Below are 19,526 nucleotides of genomic sequence, written 5' to 3' on the forward strand. Positions count from 1 at the left end.
TGCGTGTTAGGGCAAGCAAATGGATTCGAAACAACTTTATTTGCATAACGACAGCACTACAAAATGACTTGCTGTTGGTCACCTTACAAAGAAAACAGAAGGAAACAAAGTTGTACAATTGACACGCGTTGGTAGAAACCGTCATTTATTACAACGACCACGAACAGTAACCGGTGTGAGCCGGAGCCTTCTGTAATCCAGTGAGAGCAGTCAATAGGATGCGCAGCAACCAAGCACCGCGACATATATCACACCTTAGAACCTACATCACGCTAATACTAAGTATCACTTTAGTGGGTGAGCTTTGTGTACAAAATGCTTGCCTATAAATGCATTGGGATGTTCACTATACAAATCCTTAAAAACGGCGATTCATGTAGTGCCTGGCGTGAGCCAGGTCGCCATTGCGACGGGTTCAAAAAAGTCCGGAATGAAATAATATTTGCGGTAAAAGAGTATGCATATGGAACCGCAACTTATAAAAAAAAGCACCACCTTCATCTTTTTCCTTTTCTCGCCAGTTCAAAATAATGCTTCTCGCGACTTTCGGATGCGATGGGAAAAAAATTGGAGATGCCCCACTTATACAGCTTAGCCCACATGCCTAAGCCACATGCCAGGAAGGTTACCGAGGGCCGGGCACATGTAAGAGGTTCTCTTTGGACAGGTTATCCGACTTTGCAGGCCCATTTCTATGACACTAACACTACCAGCTCCGAGTCAATTTTGCCGTTAGTGGAACTCGAGGAACCCCAGTCCGGTATCGCCGACTGTGGAAGTAGAAACTATTTGAAGTAGGGGTCGAGCACTGTCGCGGCTAAGCATCTACTAATTGCACAGTTTGATGAAGACCCTTGTGGTTTTTCAGAAAAATTCAGGTGCTCGAGCTAAACTCGAGGGAATCCATCCTCCAAGGAAATTGAGGAACGGTAAGGAGACATGGGCGGTCAGAGTCAAACAAAATGACAGTCACGGGCATACGACTGCAGTTGGCGGCAGCAGTGGTTCCCTCTTTGTGTAGGTAAAGGCTGGTTTGTAGCTACACGAGGTTGCTTGAAACATTGACAAATGAAGCTCGGTTGACAAAGACATTTCTGGGGGCCGTCTTTGCTTCCGGTTCGCCGGTTTGGGAACCGGTACTGGTCTGCTGGCTGTGGAAGGGAGCAGGCTCTGCATGGCGGATGAACCGGTTGCAGCGGCGTGCGGAGCGCACATCGGGACGTCAGCTCATCGTGGTGGAAAATGCTTCCTGCAAGGTCCAAGAATGAGGTTGCTTTGCTCCACCCAAGTGGTCGCTGGGTCTTTTTTACGTTCTGCTGCCGTCGTCTTTTTTTTTTTTGTCATTTTGGCCATTCTCCAGTTTTTGTTTTTCAATTGTGAGCCACTTCTTTGAAGCGGCGGACCTGCCCTATTTACTGGGGACCTCTACGGATCTATTCCCAGAGGGTTAGCAAAGAGAAGGGGTGAACACTGTTTCTACGGCGTGTGCCAATATGGGTTGAAATCCACTTTAAACCACGGAAATTGGATCTTGGAACGTATGGCACTGTGGCCTACCATGGGGGTGCAGATAGATGGTGCATTCATTTTTGTGAAATTATCCACACGAGTTGTCTCTGTCAAAGTTTACAAATAAAAGCCAAAGATTTCCTGCAAATTGTTTAATCTTGCAGTGAGAAAAGGTAGCCATGAGCCATTAGGACGATTGATTTAAAAACAAAAATGGAAAAGGAAGGGAAGACTGATCTGTTTAAACTGTCCCGTCTGTCCCTCCATCGTTTTCTAGTGTGGATATTGGAATTTTTTTTCAGTCTTAAGAGGGGACATGGCCTCGGAACTCAAAATTTTCAGAAACTTTTTTTTTTTTTTTTTTCAAAATGATATGTTTATGCTTATAAACTTACAAAGAATGGTTTCAGAAAATTTCATTTATAAACATGCAGGATTTATCTCAGAATAAATTATTTTCAACATGTCGGCAGCCCTCCGAGTCATCAGGGAGCCAAGTTTTTTGTGTTTATTATTTAGCGCTGCTTCATACTCGTTTAACCTAGCCAGAACATTTCACCCTCATTGAAAGTGCCATTTACTCTAAATTTAGCCCGCAGAGGCTTTCGAAGTTTACTAGTATCAATGATCAGGAGGACCCAATACATCCAAACAGAAAAAATTCTGAAAATTTGGTATGAGCAATTTTATTGGTTGAGACCTGAAACAGGGTTTACAATTGGTCCTTCCCGGTGACGTGATCATGTGTCGTCTTCAGTAATGCCCCTTTACAGTATCTCCCATCTCAGATCCTATTCCTGCTTTGCTGTTCTTTCTAAGTGTGATTTGCCTCTTAGTTCTTGCCAGTTTATCTGTCAGGGAATCCCTGCAAAAGTTAGCGAGCCTACAAACAAAACAAACTGGTAGCTATTGCCAGGGGAACAGGGAAGTCTCAAAGAGGAAGGTTCTAACAATGCGCCAGGTGAATGTTGCCTACCTCAGACCCACAGAAAAGAAAGAAACCTAAAGTTGAAACTTTAAATGCATTTTTCTCAGTTTCACTTTTTGGCAGGAAATGTGGTATGGAGGAAATGCATCATTGGACATTTTGAAAGTGTAAAGATTTCATTCAGTGTTGTCCTTGACTGAAATTTCCCGAGGAACAAGTTAAGGTACTCATAATCTTAAAAAGCTAAATTCTTCATGACCAAAACTGAATATTTTAAAACTCAGAAATTTGTTCAAATCGTTCGTTCTTTTTAGCTGTTATTGTTTTTCTCTAAAATTGCATTTTCTACAATTAATTTTTACCTTAACTTGCACTATCGGTATTCTACTTCAGATTAAACCAAACATTTTGTGGATTTCAATTATTATTTTTCTTAAATACATTTCCTAATAAAGTAACTTTTTTCTGGAGCTTGTTAAGCATAGTATGTTGTAGAGTTGGCCGATAAGACTGAAACTTTAGATGTCATCAATCCTAATGGGATTCAATTCACCCTGAAAGTTTGAATCAGTTTGAGACTTTGGTTCAAAAGTTGACCCTCCCAGGCCATGTCCACCTTAACCAGTTATTTTTTTTTTCTTTTTTAATTGGTGCTGTCTAGCGAAGAGCACAAAAAGTTAGTTTTTTTACGCAGAATTTGAAGCACTCATTTAGAAGCTTTCGAATTCTCAACAGTAATGAGTCTGAAGAATGAAAGCTGTGAGAGCCCGAGACTTTCAAAGAAAGCTTTTTCCAATTGCAAAATCGAGATTGAAAAAACCAAGTTAGCAGTTCTGTAAATAATATGGTTAGGTATCAAACCTTCATTAAATAAAACCAAAAAAAAGCCTTTGCTTGCACCCTGCTGCCAACCTCACATGGCAACCAAAAGTATGAATCAACATTTCGTCTGTGTAAAAAACCACAAGTTTTAATAATTCTTTGTTAGAACATAAAGAAAAATGAATTCCTAGGAATGGTCCTAATCACAACTTAACACAGCCCAAAAAATATGCAACACTGCTGTAAAAGGCTGGTGGGCATCATGAATCATTTATAGGCTGTTTAACAAAAGAGCATAACAGAGATTACAAAGTAAGTTTCAAGCATTATACAAATCATGCACCATGTAAAAACTAACAACAGATGATCTTGCCAGCTGAGGAAATGCAAGCTTCTCAAGCAAGCTGTAGGTTGCAACGATGCAAGAATAGCTTCAGTTCTCCCAAGTATTCGTTCAGCCTTGAACTTTGCGTCACTGCCCTTTACAAGCTTAGTTATCACCTATTGGGAAAAATTGCAAACGACCACACAAAGCGTGCTGCGAATGATGGCAGTAGCTGCTGCGTTGTGGAAAGGTCCTCTCGAGCATGGAAGTCAGGGTCCTGTGTCCTTTGTAGCTCTCGTGCCGTCGCGAACCTTTGCCTACTCTGTTCGGCGCGGCGTGCCTGCCGTGCCTGCTCCTCGGACGCATTGCAACGCTTGCGTGGTTTGGCCATGTGTGTTAGAAAGTGAGCGAGGTGTGCTTGTGACCACAGCTGCAGGGGATGAAGCGAAAGTATGTAGGCGAGTTCTTCTGTAGAAGCATGGAGAGCACACGAGAACAGAACCTGGGCGGTGGCAGTGGGGAGGTGAGGGGGTGTATCGCCACAGCGCGACCAGATGGGTATTTTGCACTGGTGGCTACTGGGGGGGGAAGAGAAGAGAGGAAAGGGAGAGTTGTTGGGAGGTATGTGGATGTAGCAGGAATGATAGGGAGGCGGAGAGCACTCCCTCCGTGATCACGTGGGTTTTTCGGAACAGCGACGGCCTACAGGGGAAGGGAGGGGGAGCGAGATGGTGCCTTATCGCAGTTGGCACGTACGTGAGAGGAAAGACGGAGAGAGGGATAGCAGTGCCTCTGCTATGGTTTGAGGTTTTGCGTTTTGGCATGAGCATTTTGTTTTCCAGGAAGGGGCACCAATGCTACTACTGTGATTAACTTCTCTCCAGGAATCATTTCCCTTAATTTTTACAACCGCTGTGATTAACTTTGTTCCAGGAATCATTTCCTTTGATTTTTATGAAGTGTTGTAGTGACAATTAGTCAATGTCATTTGGAACGGATTATGTAGTGGCCATGTCTGACATGAAACAATTTTGAAATGGAGCAGAATACTTTCCTGATCAACAGGCTTTATCAGTGACAACCAATGTACTTATTATTCAACTAATATGTTGCATCATTTACAAAGTTTCTGGTTTAGGGATATTTAATTTTGTAAAAAAGATAAAACAAAGAAGCACTGGCCTGCTCTTAAAGTGAAAACTGGTTTCTTAATTCCAACATAAAAGCCAAAGAATCGACCACATTGAAAATGTTCTAAGATCCAGAAATACTATTGCCATTATCAAACAAGATCCAAGATTGTTCTAAAAGTGTTCTTAGTGGTGCGAAAAATGCCAGATTATTCTCTCTCATCCCCCTTTTTTACGGTGCAGCATGATAAAAAGAAATGGGAAACAAATCCTACAAAGTTTATGATATTAAGGTCAACATGCCATCAGGTACGATAAAAAGCATAATTTTACTAGGACAGGGAAAGGCAACGTGGGCAAGTGTCAACAAAACAAGTTTGCAAAGTACAAAATAAAAGATGGTGGTGCAGCAGCACCAGCTAGCAAACATTAAGCACAACAAAGAATTTGTGCTGTCCAGCAATGTCTCCCATTCACGTAAGACTGAAATATATAAAAGAGAAGGGACAACACAGCATACAGAATGAGAGCTTTCCTTCTGAAGCTACGCGATCCGGATGGATCTGTTAGCAAGACTCTCCCTTCAACGTGACTTTATGTTGCTGTTCTTGGCGCACAACCACAATCGAAAGTTAGACTCAAGTGTTTATACTTCTCATTTGGCACACCTTCGCACACATAATTTAAATGTGTTAGGTGCATCCTGGGGTCGGTGACGCGATGACTGCCCCCTATTCCGAAGAGGGCACCCTAACCACCGCAGTACGTCTCCCAATTTCAAATAGTTAACCTCTCTTGCTGCCGATGCCGCCAAAGATGAGTGCGTAGCTAATTCGCTGTAGTGGAGGCACGGCGGTTCAATACATGATGGGGTAAAAAAGCAGTGATATCTGTACTTCATCCATTTTTTCTTCTTTCTGTCACAGTTAGCTTTTTTTTTGAGCCCAGCAAACAGCTGCCAAGTGGTGCAACGATTTTCATAACTTGGCCTAAGCAATGCAGAAAAACCAGGCTTGTCATGGTGCTGGACCAATTATAGGTTACGAGTAGGATTCCGTGTTTTTGGCGTTTATGTTTCGTCAAATTCAAAGGGTGCTTTTTGGAGTTTATTTTTCGCTGAAAATTTTGTGTTTATTGGGGTTTATTATATTAGATGCCCAATTCTATGAAATGCCGAGCTTAATTTACTGTGTTTCTAATTTGTCCAAGATTCAATATAAAAATAAATGATACTTCGACACAAACATACCCTGAATTCACAAGAACTTGCCTGTATCAAATGACATGTCTGCAGCTGCATTTAGCATCGGCCCCCTTGCCATTGGCAACACTAACTGTCCAATTTGCTATTTTTTAGAAACGAAGGTAGCCCACTTCTAGTAATCGCAGGGCCCTGGCAAACGGTGACCTCGGCAGAAATAATGTCCCTTAGCCAAGAATGGAGATAAGCGAACATTGCTGACTGGGAAGGAAAGTCGTCTGTCGTTCATTGTCCCTCCTTGCAATCACAAGTTTCGCAGGTCACAAAATCTAAAACTAGCATTTTTTTCACTTTTTTTTTTTTTTATCGCACTTTGAAAGTTAGCTTACTCCATGTTTTCTCCCGATTTGCTTTTGCTTTTAGGTGGGCTCCTGGGATATTACGGTAAATACCTATAGATAGTTGCTGGGAAACCAGAAAGCTCCAGCTGCCCTGCCTCCCTCCTATGAAATCTACATGTTTATAGCTTTCATTGTTATAAAAACGCAACCCCTCCTTTCTCGAAGAAGCACAAATAGATATCCTCCAAACAGGAAACCGGAACAATGAGTTTCGTCGTGACCCGGAACTACAATGTCCAGCTCGCCCGAATGAACTCCGACGAGATAAACAAATAACTACCTTTCATTACTAGTCTTGGATTTCAAAGGAAACGGAAGTGTCCTTTCTTCAGGACCACCGATCCCGTGCTCTCGCAAAATTTATTTGTAAAATATTGTTGGTTTTTTTCGTTTTATTGCTCTTTGTTCTGCCATCATGACCCCGAAAATTTGAGTTTTTCAGGTAAATCCGAATCAATGAAAATTTTACCGGCGAGCGTTTTTCCGAGTTTTTCGGATTTATCCAAAAACACAGAATTCTATTCAAGCTCCATCTACGGTGACCCCCCCTACCCCCCACAAAGTCGGACGCTTCTGCCCTCTGCCCTGCTAAAGACCAAGTTTGTGAGTAGGCATTATGAACGTGTCCCAAGTTAAAGTGATGTCAATCGTGGGGCATGGGCTACGTCGGTGCTCAGCGAGCTTGTCCTAGGGGGCAACTTGCAAGGGTGAATTTATGGGTCAGGCTAGGGGAAGGGGGGGGGGGGGGGGGGAATTGGCTTGGAGGGGGGTCTGCAGAGATATCTGGTGTCACGTACAGATGCGACGTCACAGGCGAAGCATTGCCCAGGTCTATTTTGTTCAGCGAATAATCACCATATCACCAAGAACCAAGTCTGCCTTGGGCGGTCTAAGGGAGGGCAGCTGTCCCTCTGCTTTCCTTCTCAAAAATTTGTCCCTGCTTAGGGGGCAGCAGAGTTCCAGAAAGTTCTAGCTTCGACGAGTGCAAAAGGGGAGGGGGGTCTGGAACCTACGGATTGTTCAGAAGAGGCGCAGTTCTGGGAAGAGGACGGCCCTCTTGCGGTCCCGGGTGCGCTTGTTGGCGAACCACACCTTGACCTGCTCCGTGGTGAGGCCCAGGCGGAAAGCGAGGGTGCGCTGCTGCGCCGTGTCCGGGTATGCGTTGCACACAAAGGCCTTCGTCAGCTGCTCCTTCTGGAAGGTGCTGAAGTAGCGGCCTGCGGGGGAGACACGCGGCGACCCCGACACCGCTCCTTGAGAAATGGGACACTCCGCGGCGTGCCCAAACGAGCGTACGTGCAAAACAAATGGGTTTGCGACGCAATATTCCCCTTCGCTGCATGCAATGGCCACGCCCCACCCTCAACGGCGGTTTTGGACAAAATCTGCTGGCTGCCGAGCCTGGCTGACGCAGAGAGAGATGCCACGAATGTGGTTAGGGCGAATAATAAACTGCACCATTCTGGGTCTCTTTTGACCACAAGAGAACCAATTTGAAATTTTTATTCCTTTTCGTGCAAGCCTCGCAACCTGCGGGGCAAGCAGATCCTAACAACATCCAGAAGCAAGATACCGGTCAATACTGGTTGCTTCAGTTACCCTTTCTAGAATGGGCAAATCAGTCCCATGTGAGAACCGAAAGAAACACATTCGAAAAAATATTTGTCTCCTCTCCTTTTTTTTAGTTTCTTCCTACAAGAGGGGCATTAAGCTTCGAAGACCTCCTACCAGTTAGCACGACTATGTTTGACACAGGGGCCCCTCAATGGTCGTTTTTGGCATGCATTTGAAATGCGACTTGGTTCAAAGGCAGCAAGGCAGATACTGCAGTGGCAAGCAAAGCAGCCTTTGAGATAATGAAAAGCCTTCAATAATGGTGGTCAAAGCCTGCACTCCTTCTCAGCCGACTTCATTTACCTGTTCTTCTCGTTGACTAGCGTTCTAAGTTTCAAATAGGAATATAATCCAATATCAGCTTGATCTTGCTCCTTTCTAAGCTCCAAGGTGTTATACTTGGACGGCAGTGACCCTCAAAGACAAGGAAAACTGTGAGCAACAAAGTCTCTTGCTATCATGGAACTCTAGAGCAGCCTGACACTACCATAAAGTTAAAGTTTGACCAGCTATTAGAATCTCGAACCGAGGCATATAGGAAACTGCTTTTGTCTGGCCTTATGGGAACCACCTTAAATTGAAATTGTTTTCAGTTGCGATTGACAGAGACTACTGTGGTTGCATGCCTCCCATTCAGGCTACAAGTTTTGAAATCCCGGTCCTTTTGAAGCTTCTGCAAACAGTGTAGAAAGCAGCACATTCCTACCCATTTTTCTCGGTATCCCATCTAACAACTCACTCAGAGGAGACCATAAAAGATTATTCCGTATCCGAATGTCGCCAACGTGGAAAGCAACAGTGCAGACACTGGAACCGGCTGAAACACATGTGGTCGAAATCTTGCGAATAAACCGCGCTCCAAGAAAATCGCTTGGTTTGGCCCGGAGGGAATTTACGAACGTGGAAACAAACTTGGCTAAACAGAAACTCCCATTTATGAAGCCGTATTGGGCACGGGACGCCAAGCATCTTCTCTTCCAAGCATGCCTGCGACGCAGCGGCACCCTCTAGTGCAAGCTCGCCAAGCGCCACTTTACTTTGGCAGGAACGAAACCGTGAAACCAAAAGGGGTACAGTTTCTTTGGTTTATTTATCGGCATAAAAACAGAGAAAGCAAGTGTAAAAAACAGAAAGCAGCAGCAGCCACTCAAAGACGACACACGGGACTGCTAGTACGAAACATTGCAACGAGTACATGGGTCTTTGCAGACAATTATACATGGGCTACACAAAATGCAAGATAAATACAAACCTAAAACGGGCACTAAAATTGCTCTATTAGCCATGGTTAAATGTTTGTTCAAGCACTGCTTTTGCTTAGCAATAGGAACAAAAGTATTGTGGCACCGTTACACTATGGCCGGTTGTTCACCGGCACCAAAGAACAATATGCACGCTGAAACAGCATCCAACTTGGAGAATCAGAGTCTGCCTGTTGCAACGTTTTCAGTTGCCACACAAGGGGTGACTGACAGCTCGGTTAGTCTGCTAATATTAGTCTGGACGAGTTCTCGCCAAATCGCATCAGAGTTCTCCAAGTAGCATTGCTCTCTTCCATGGTCCGAGAGAGAGAACTAAGAGTGATGCAAACAAATGGGCCACACAAAATATACTCCTAATCTAATTAGCACTATACCTGTGAGAGTAGTCATCCCAATTGTCACCGGAACATCTAGGTAACCATTTGAGCCACAAAGATGCAAATCATTCTGATGTGCCATCTCCAGGCAGCTCCCAGAAACTCCCGCAATAGGCATGCATATGATAATTCACTTCAACCAGGTGGCACTCACTGACATCCATTGTACTCTGGACTCAACCCATGGGAGACATACACATTCTTTGCGGCATTTAGCAAACTTCTGCAGTAAACTATGGAAGTGAAACCTGGGGATGCTCGGAGATTTGCTAAACCGAAACTTGAACTTTGGCGATAACGAAATTTAACTTTAGGGGAGAGTCAGCTATTTGACAAGTCGAAACGAAGCAGCTGGAAGTTTCTTACAAAGTGGCGTCTTTTGCGAGCGTTAAGAAAGAGAGCCACGGAAGAACATGTCCAACGACGAGCCACGGCGCCCACTTTGCATTGGCCGGCCTGCATCAGCGCCCAAAGTGTGAGGGGAACTTGTGTTTCTGGAGCAGTTTTTTCTCCTTGCTGCGCCGGTTCTGAAACCAGAACTGGATCTGGTTCTTGGAAAGGCCCAGAGAACGCGCAAGCTGGTCCTTCTGTTCGTACGAGATAAAGCGGCTACGCTGGTATGCCTGCTCCAGCTGAGACCGCTGGTACGCGGAATACCGCTCGAACGTGCGTGTCCTGGACAGCAGCACTTTGGAGGGGAAAGGGGAGGGAAGAGAGACCAGAGGCGGCATTAGCGGCGGTCTAAGCAACGACGGCGCGAGGAGACAAAAGGAGAGCAACATGACGCCAGACAGGAGGTTTTTTGGACAGACAAAAGACAAAGATTTAGAGGAGGACACAACTTTCTAGGTTCGTTCACACACTTGCAAAAGAGTAGGACCGGCTGAGAGAAGACCGGTTTCCAAGCCTCTTGCGACGGCTTAGGACCTGCTCCGCAGCAGCGCATTTAGTGCTACTAAGTCGCAGGAGGCTTAAAAACCAGTCTTGTCTCAGTCGGTCCTACTCGGTTGCAAGTGCGTGAACGGGCCTTCACTCTTAGACTTCATTTCACCTTAAGCCTGGATACAGCTGGTGCTCCCATGGGACCAATAAGAGTGTCAAAAGTGCAAGTCACTGGGCCTTCTGTACACGACTGGTTTGGCAAAAGTAGGACATTTACAGAAACATGACGAACACCATGCTGGTGAGCTTTTTGATGCTGTACCATTGGTCCCATGAGCTCGTAGCATCGGCTGTGTCCAGATTTAAAGTGAAACGAAGTAAAGAATGGTAATTATAGTCTGTTGCAGGTTAAAAGCAGGGCAAGCGCTCCGCAGAAAGCTCTCTGCTTGCTATGATAAGTTATTTGCTCCTCTCCAGCCATCATGCTGCTAAAGAGGAAAGAGTGGAGAGCTTTCTGGGAGGAGCTTGTCCGGCTTTTCTTAACCTGCAACGGATCATAGCAGATGTGCTGCGGCCTCAAAGAAGAAAAACTAACTGTGTAGAAGGAACTAGTAAAAGCAATTGGCATGAAGCCATAGGCATTCATCCCCTCTTCACTAGCCATTGGTTGCTATACAAAGGAAGATCTATGTAATCTCAGGGTATAGGAATATGTATGCCATTTGCTTAAATTCGCTCTGGAAGGTTGCACTTGCTCCGACACCGGCCAAGACTCAGCTCGAGGGAAAAAGTATGACAAAAATGCTACTTTATTTGCTTTATTTGTGGCCCGATGTACGCAGAAAAAAATGCTAGCCTTTGACATCTGTCTGTGACGTCCTTCCTCCCACTTGACTGTGTAAGTCATCACTCCAGCTCATGTTTAGAATTGCATAAGGACTTCCAAGTTATGTTTAGGTGCAATGTAACGAGATTGAAGAAAGGCTGGCAAATATTGAGATTAAAAGCCTTCTGTTATCGCAGACTGTGACAATATAGCTGGCCCTTCCTCCCTTTGTTTTGATTCCTGCTTTTTCCAGGTGCATTGTTTTCTCCTCTTCTCTCCTAGGCCCAAACAAAATATTGTTTCCAAACACAATATTCCTCTGCTTTTTCAGACATAAATTTTTGAAAACTGACAAGCTGGAAAATCAACATTTCAGCTCGGTACAGTAAGACCACTTAACACGCTTGGCAAGTGGGAGGTTCCAGATATTGCTCCGTGGCATACAACTGCACAAAGAGCTTGTTTCCCATAGCCAATATACACTGCTTTACCTACACTTAAACAAAGACACAGAATATGGGAAGATTAAGGCAAAATTCACAGATCTAATAAACAGCAGCACCTGGGAAAGGTTGCAAAACCCAAAATGATACTTTATATTGAAGCAATGCTTTGGTAAGTGAACAGCTCACAAAATACCAGTGCTGCTTCAAGTGAGACTCTAGAACACTGACTCGGCAATAACCGACAAAGTGCAAACACACGATAGTTTACAAACACTTGCAATGCTTGCATGCAACTTGCACTATGTACAGAACAACAACTATGGATGCATAAGTATGTGCGCATTAAACTGGCACTGTACATTTTGTTGCTTTATACGTACATAGATTTCTTCGAACCACCAAGTGCCCAAAAAAGCAAAGCTTGTAACATTGCATGGCTTGCAAAGATAACAAAACTGTGTTGGTTGCCACATTACAAGGATAATTCACTCCATTCCAAATGTGCAGATCATAGACATTTTTTTTTTCCCCTGTTCTTTCGTTACAGTTTTAAATTCCTCACATTTCTTGCAATAACATAGCTTGAAGTTGGCAGTGGCAACAGTGGCCGCCTTCTTTGGCGCGAGAAGAAACCAAGTTCGATAACAAATTTTGCAGATGTTGCAGCCATTGAAACTTAGAAGTTATTGCTACTCTACGATCACTGAAAACTCAAAAGGAACTCATCATTTTTAATTCACTGTCACTCTGCTCCATGGCATGTTTCTCTCAAGCTAGCTCGCTTCACACCGAAACAAACTAACACTGCACAAGACAGAGCTCCTGCAACCCGCTCAACAGAACTCAAGACAGATACTTCTTTGTTGCGATAACACAAAATTAAAATGCAAAAAGTAATTTTTTTTAGTACAGCCGAGTGAAGCATTACGTTCTCATAAAATAATAAATATGCAAAGACTTTGCATAAAATACATGTGTCAAAACAGTCAGGAAGAGCTCAGATCCATTGTGACAGCAGTACATTAGGCTTGTTTAAATCCCGTTCCCTTTCAATGCAAAGAAGATACAGTCTGCCACTGCACAGCAGCTTGCGTAAGTTTGTTCAAAACATAACTTCCTAGCAGTCTCACCACCTGGCCCGCAACTGACTTTGATGTGGCAGCATATGTCCAACCACCCAAAAATATAGATTAAACTCTTAACTATTAAGTGCACCCCTTTACTTAATAGAGGCAGAAAAGGGAAACTTGTTAACGTCGATATGAGTGTACTGGTAATTGGAATCATGTCAATGAAGATAATAGAAAAGGATGAATAGACACAAACTCCCATGCGTCTATCCATCCTTTTCTATTACCTTCTTCAGTGTGTGAAGCTAATCTAGATACACCTTACCAATACCTTTCCACCAGGACCTAGTAACGGCTCCTCTAAACTTCAGCAAACATTTATTACATCCCACTGATGATATTTTTGTTCTGCTCCATTGCAAGCGCTCCTCAGGCACCACTAGCCTCACTCTGAAGAATTCTGGTCTTGAACTCCGCATGCAGTTAAAGGGCAAAAAGCTTTGTTTAATCCCACAACTCAAGTTCCAGCAAGCAAAACAAAGCACTGCTGTAAACCAAAAGAAAGCAGACACAGTTTGGCTGAGAAGCAGGCCTTATAAAACTATGGGACGTGGAAGAAAGCCCAGCTTTTCTGCTTTGTGGCTACCATTCTAGCCACAACCCGTTCATGAGCCAATTGTTACAAAGCACAAGCCTGACTGCTATTCGCGACTCCAACTAACTATAGGTGGCGCCACTCATTTTCCAAGATGGCGGGTTTAGTGAGGGTCAGGGATGCGTGCCGCTGTTGAGCCTCTCTAGCGTGCTGGCTTCACTGAGCGACATAAATTATTTCTGGTAATGCGAGGAAGCGAATGTTTTATGAGCACAGGTCACCTCTTTAACCTAAAAACAAGAACGGTGTTTAGCGTATTAATTACGGAAGGATGCGCGTTTTAATTCTGGAGCGAAACCGAAACTTATTTCTATTTTGGATTTAATTTCTCGACAGAGGTCTTAATTTTGGATTCTTTCACGACTCAAGATGTGTCTCATATCGTAATTATTTACTTAGAAAAGTTGTTCGCGGAAACTTTATATTGTGACATACTGTTCGATCCAGGCTGATATTCGTAGTTGTTGAAAAAATCAGTGCTGATATCTGTACGTTCTCGCTGCCTTTTTCTCGCTCAGATAATTGTCATGGGAAATAATGACAATCATCCCAGCACAAGAATATGTGAATAATTCCAATTTTTACAATATGTCCACGAAACGCATAAACTGATAAATGCTGCTCTCACTGCTACAACCCAAGACGGAATCCGAATCAGACAGCTGAAGTGTGCGTGTGTGTTTTTATAGCACCGCGTGACGCGTAGGACTTCCTATTACATCCAGCGTTTAACTGTTTGTCTATCTTGATAGCTATGTCAGAGTTTCTCATATGCTAAAAAGAAAACAAAATTATACCTCTCTGGAAAGACTATTATGGTTAAAAAGAGTATTCTCGTGATCTTGGCGTTAATTAGAGGCATACATTGCCGCGATTTTTATTAATAATAATAACATTAAAATTCAGATATTTGTATAAGTAATTCTTCTAGCTCTAATATAATTTGTTGCTTATGATCTAATTTTAAACGCGCGAAGAAACATGGCAATGAAAACTGCTAATTATCATCACTGGTTACAATTGATGCATTTTAATTGCAAAAAAAAATAAAAATAGTCTAAAATCAATGGAAACATTCTAGCTAATGTGAGAAATCCATGTAAAATTACATTAATTGTGGGTAAAGTATATTGTGCTATCAAAGTCGCGACTTTTGACGATCGGCGAAACGTCCAAAGTCACCGCCAATATACTTCCAGACCAAATGCCCAAAAGTAAAAAAAAAAAAAAAAAAAAAAAGTTTTTTTTTATTATTAGTTTTTTCACAACATTTATTTGCTTTTGTATTTGCTCGCCGTCGTTTTGCCAATCTCAGCCTTTCCAGTTCGAAGGAACGCCTACCTGCTTGCACGTCTGCTCACTGCAGCACGTTTCGTTGGCGTTGGAAGCCGGTGAAACAGTAGTGAGTTTTAATATTGCGTATACGAGCGAACTGAAGCCCTGTGTGTTTGCGTTAGCTTTGCGCGTTCCACACTGCGCGTGCGCGGAGCCCGAAATCGCGGTCTTGGATGGCGCATGGTGATGAGGCGCACGCACAACCTGGGGCACGCAACTCTAAGGCAAACGCACACCGCTTGCGTTTGCTTCTATGCGCAATACTAAAACTCTCCAGTAAGGTACAATCCCATACCGGCTGCAGCACTACGTTGGGACAGTGAAGAGTGTTGTTTGCATTCGGAAACGACATTTCGCGAGCAATGATCGCGAGCAGTTCCGCCATGCCCGCTGAGCAGGAGAATCGGGGGACCCTCACTAGAGCGCTTCCCGTTTCCGCCGCGGGGGGGCGAGCGTCGAGCTGGAGACGCGAATAAAAGATGTGTACATATAAAATAGATATACGAGTCAAAAGAAAAAAAAAGTGTTCAATAACTTATCATATCTTGCCACTACATAATATAAGGTAAAATGCACCTTTTGGGAGACTCTGGACAAGGTGATGGGCAACATGTCACACAAATCGCTCTCAATGGTTACCCTAGCTGCCTGACTGGTCGTATGCATCACCGAAAAATGGAAGGCAACAGCTACACATTTTACTAGCAATTTTGTTACATCTAGTGAGTGGCGAAGCCCCAAGAACACAACTTTCTCTAACTTCTCGAAATGTTCGACTTTACAAATCTTCACGCCGGTTCTTTGGCTGCTCGGGTACAAAACTTTGGTCGAACTAATAGCGCAGGATCGGTAAAGAGGGTTCTAAGCCACCCCAAGACGTTGCAGACGTTTTAATAGAGTCTGGTACACACAAACAATGTTTTCTGTTAAGGACCTAAATCAATTCGAAGTGCACAAACAAGTCAGCAATTGTTCGTTCCAAGAAATAAAAGAGGAATAATGTATAAAAACATGGAGTAACTTTTTTTTTTTTCTCTTAGCAGCATCTACCTCCTGTTCAGAAACCTTAAAAGTTGTACCACTATCTTTTGATAACCTTAGACAGTTTGATTAGTAAGATAAACCAACTGCTCCTTCTGTACTTCTCCACACACTTAAATACACATCCAGCTTACAAAAAGAAAAAAAAAAAGCATGGTTAACAATGCAGCAATTTCCAACACCAAAACAACAACCAGCATTGAGTACCGACAAGAGTTGCATCGCAATGGCCAAGAGGAAGCGCCTTGATGCGGACTCCTGCTTCCAAGGCGTCGTCTGCACTTTTAGACATCACCTGCTTTCTAGCGTTGTCCGCTCACTAGTGTCGTCTGCTCTCTGGTGTCGTCCAATCTCTGGCGGCGTCTGCTCTCTGCTCTCTAGGATGAACTGTTCCACCAGTGGTTGTTTGGCTTGTGCGAGTAGAGGCGGTCTGAGGGCTCGGTCCGGCGTTTGGCCACCTGGCGGTCCTTGGCCCTTCGGTTCTGGAACCAAATCCTTACTTGCTCCTCGGAGAGGCCGATGTCCAGTGCGAGCTCCATGCGCCGCTGGTAGTCCACGTACGGCTTGCAGCGGTACGCCTGTTCCAGCGTGGTGCGCTGCCGGTCGGAGAAAGTAGACTTCTCCCGCATGCGCAGCAGGCGCATTGGGGGACGCACTGTGGGGAGGCAACACACAGTGAGCGAGTTTTTGTTTTTCTTGTTTTCTTTGCAAGACATGCAAGTGTCAGTAAATACTAAAACTTTTAGAGTGTCAATACATTAATAACGAGGCTCCAAAAATCGTCCGGAAAAGATCGGCATCTGCACATAGCGATCTCATATATTCACCTAATAAATCTTTTTTTTTTTTTCGGAGTGCATTTTGCCTTGCAATGTGCTGTTTCCATTTCTTGCAGGAACAGATGTATGCCTTCAAATTTCACAAGGTTAAATCATACCAATAAAATATGCCTTGCACGAAAATTTGAGACTGTTACAAGCAGCTGCCGATTTTTGCAGCCAATTTTAGAGCGATCCCAGGCATTCATAACATCTTTATATAGCGGCAGAACACTACAAGGAAAGCAGTTATGTACTATAAGAGCTAATTTATATGTAGCTAATATGAAACTCCTTACTCATTGACCCATTATCTCACATTGGAATCGGCAAATCAACCGAGGAAATTAATTTGATATTGCTATTTTTCATGTTCATTTAGGTATCCTACACATTTCAAAGGTTAGGAAACAACTAAAATTAGCAACAAGATAGACTAAAACAATGTCACAGATCATCAAATGAACTAATTTGCAGTCTGCACTGTGTAGATGCCCACAGGGCCAAAATACACACTTTCTCTAAGAACTACAAGTATGATATCAAGAAAGCATTTCAGGTGAAACAAAAAAGAAAACAAAGGCTGATGTTACAGGTCGCTACTTCTCTTTGAAGCAGCTGACTGCTCCACTCATCAGCAGTTACTCTGGCTCCTTGATTGAATTTAGGCATTATCCTCCCACTATACACAGAGCTTAGGCAATCAAGTGTATCACTATAAGGCAAAAGTATTTCTAACAATGTTGCTAGGCAGCCAACAACTTTTGTTGCTGCACGAGTGCGGTGGAACATTTCAATTCAAGACAAACTTAAAACCACAACTTCATCATTAAAATGTTAAAAGTGGGTTCAATGGTGTATTTATAGGCCATAAATTGAGCCTGAAAGATTGGCACCTCCATATAGAAAGTTAAAACTCACTGAATGTACATTGCGCAGGTCAGTTCTACCTGCAAAATTTCAAGGTTGGCTACAAACGTGCCCAGCCTTGACTTTGGCAAGTTTTTTGCTCATGTTTTACGGGAAGAGAACTGTGCCTGCAATTTTATGTGGCAAAACTGACCTGCTCAATGCACATCCAGTGAAAGTTTGAACATAAAGTTGAACTTTATACGGAAGGTTTTGCTTGGGACAACCTATAATTATCTGCCTAGAATAATGACCATATCAGTGTTGAGCACACAGGCAGCATAACTGGATACATTCTAGCAACGAAACATCCTAGGCCCAAAACTGTAGATGTATCCAACACAACACTTCTATCAACTCGTTACTGAAATTTATGCCAGTGTCCTTGGAACTAAACCACTGAGCTTGAGAAGCTGCAATAGCCATACAGTTTCACACAAAGAAAGTACTCATTTTCTTTTACATCAATAATCAATTACGTCAACCACCTGTACTTAATTCAAAGTAACTGTAGAGCACGTCGGTAAAGTTGATTTGAAACAGAAAAAATAAAACCAAGTGGGACAACGAGCACATATTTCAATGAAAGATATGTTTGTAGTCCCTTGATTGCAGTTTGCTTTATTCTTTCTATGCCAAATCACCAAACCTTAAGAAAAAAAATTATAATAATAACTGGGGTTACGATTGGTTTGGACTGCAGTTGAAGTCTCACAACTTGAAATGAGCCCCGGTTACGAAAACGCGCGAAATAGGAGCAGCTGCTAAAGCTAGGAGCTCACAACCAGGCGGAGACAAAATGTAGTAAAACAAGAGAAAAAGGTAAGTAACCTGCCGTCAACACGTTTCACCGCTCTCTAATCCGATTCAGGAACATGCACAAGGGCGCTTTGAAGCACGGTAGGTTTCGTAACGAGCTGCGTGACGACAGATGTGAAATACGCAGCAAGCAAACGCACACGCACATACACACACACGACTTGGAGACAACACGAACGTCGCCCAAATGCTAAGTGACAATATCGTAAACACGACGGAGTGCGCAGCTAAATTAAAGAGGACTAAAATCACCAGAACGAGCACAACACTCGGAACGCGACACAGAGTCCGATGGCAGACGGCGCAGTGGCCACAGGGCTATATCAAAATTTAGTTCAACGGTTTCTTCAGAGGGAAGTTCTGGCTGGAGGTCAGGTCGCGAGTTCACGCACTCCGAGGAGGGGTCGTTCGCTCCTTCCGCTCATCTGCTGCTTTTCTTTGGCGTGCCTAGTCACGAAAGCAGTCAACAACATTAGGTATCGGGAAGAACTCACAAAAATCGCATCACTCATACGCGCATTTTTCAAAATAAAAATAATAAACGCGCCAAGATAACGGGAGATACGCGCTGTAACCCCACAAGGGCCGGGTCATTTCCACTCGGAAATGCAAATAAACAACGAGGAAAACGAATCGTCCACGAAACAGGCAATAAGAAGGGCGTGTCAATGCGGTTAAGCTATTTCCGCCCTGCGTCGCAAATAACTTGAAAAAATCGATTGTTGTCATTAATTGCCGCTCCCGCCTCGAAAATCTCTTTGTTGCTCGAAACAAAGAGTCAAGAAATCATGCAGCTCAAACCGTGGGCGGCCCCAGCGTCGGAGGTGGAAACTGCGCGATAACTGCACGTCGCTTTTAGGATAGTATGCTACGTTTTGAATTCTACTAAAGACATACAAACTCGGCGCATATATTGTGCACTATATTACGCTGCTCTCGCAGGGACGGATCGAAGCCGAAATTCATTATTGAAATTCCGTTGCCAGACTAGCCAGATGACGTTATGAAATGACTCTGCTTGACTTCGTTGGAGCTCCACCCAACATTCGTCGACAGTGTGTGTAAATTTTAAGTTATATTTAATTAGTTTAATCATTTATTTAGTTTAGTTCCTTATTAAACCATATGAATTCAGTCGTTTCTTTTCTACGCCACC

At 43.5% G+C, this 19,526-nt stretch overlaps 1 long non-coding RNA gene across 1 annotated transcript; it reads right to left on the minus strand.

Moving 5' to 3' along the window:
* Positions 1–27: 27 nt before the first annotated feature.
* On the minus strand, positions 28–19,393 carry LOC120839135. The gene is made up of 3 exons (XR_005798144.2): positions 16,325–19,393; positions 7,330–10,257; positions 28–1,249 (listed from the first exon to the last, which is right to left on the minus strand). It is a non-coding gene; the product is annotated as an uncharacterized LOC120839135 (long non-coding RNA).
* Between the last annotated feature and the right edge of the window lie 133 nt (positions 19,394–19,526).

Source organism: Ixodes scapularis, unplaced genomic scaffold, assembly GCF_016920785.2.
Source record: "Ixodes scapularis isolate PalLabHiFi unplaced genomic scaffold, ASM1692078v2 PGA_scaffold3__209_contigs__length_174095766, whole genome shotgun sequence".
In the NCBI taxonomy this organism is placed as follows: Eukaryota; Metazoa; Arthropoda; class Arachnida; order Ixodida; family Ixodidae; genus Ixodes; species Ixodes scapularis.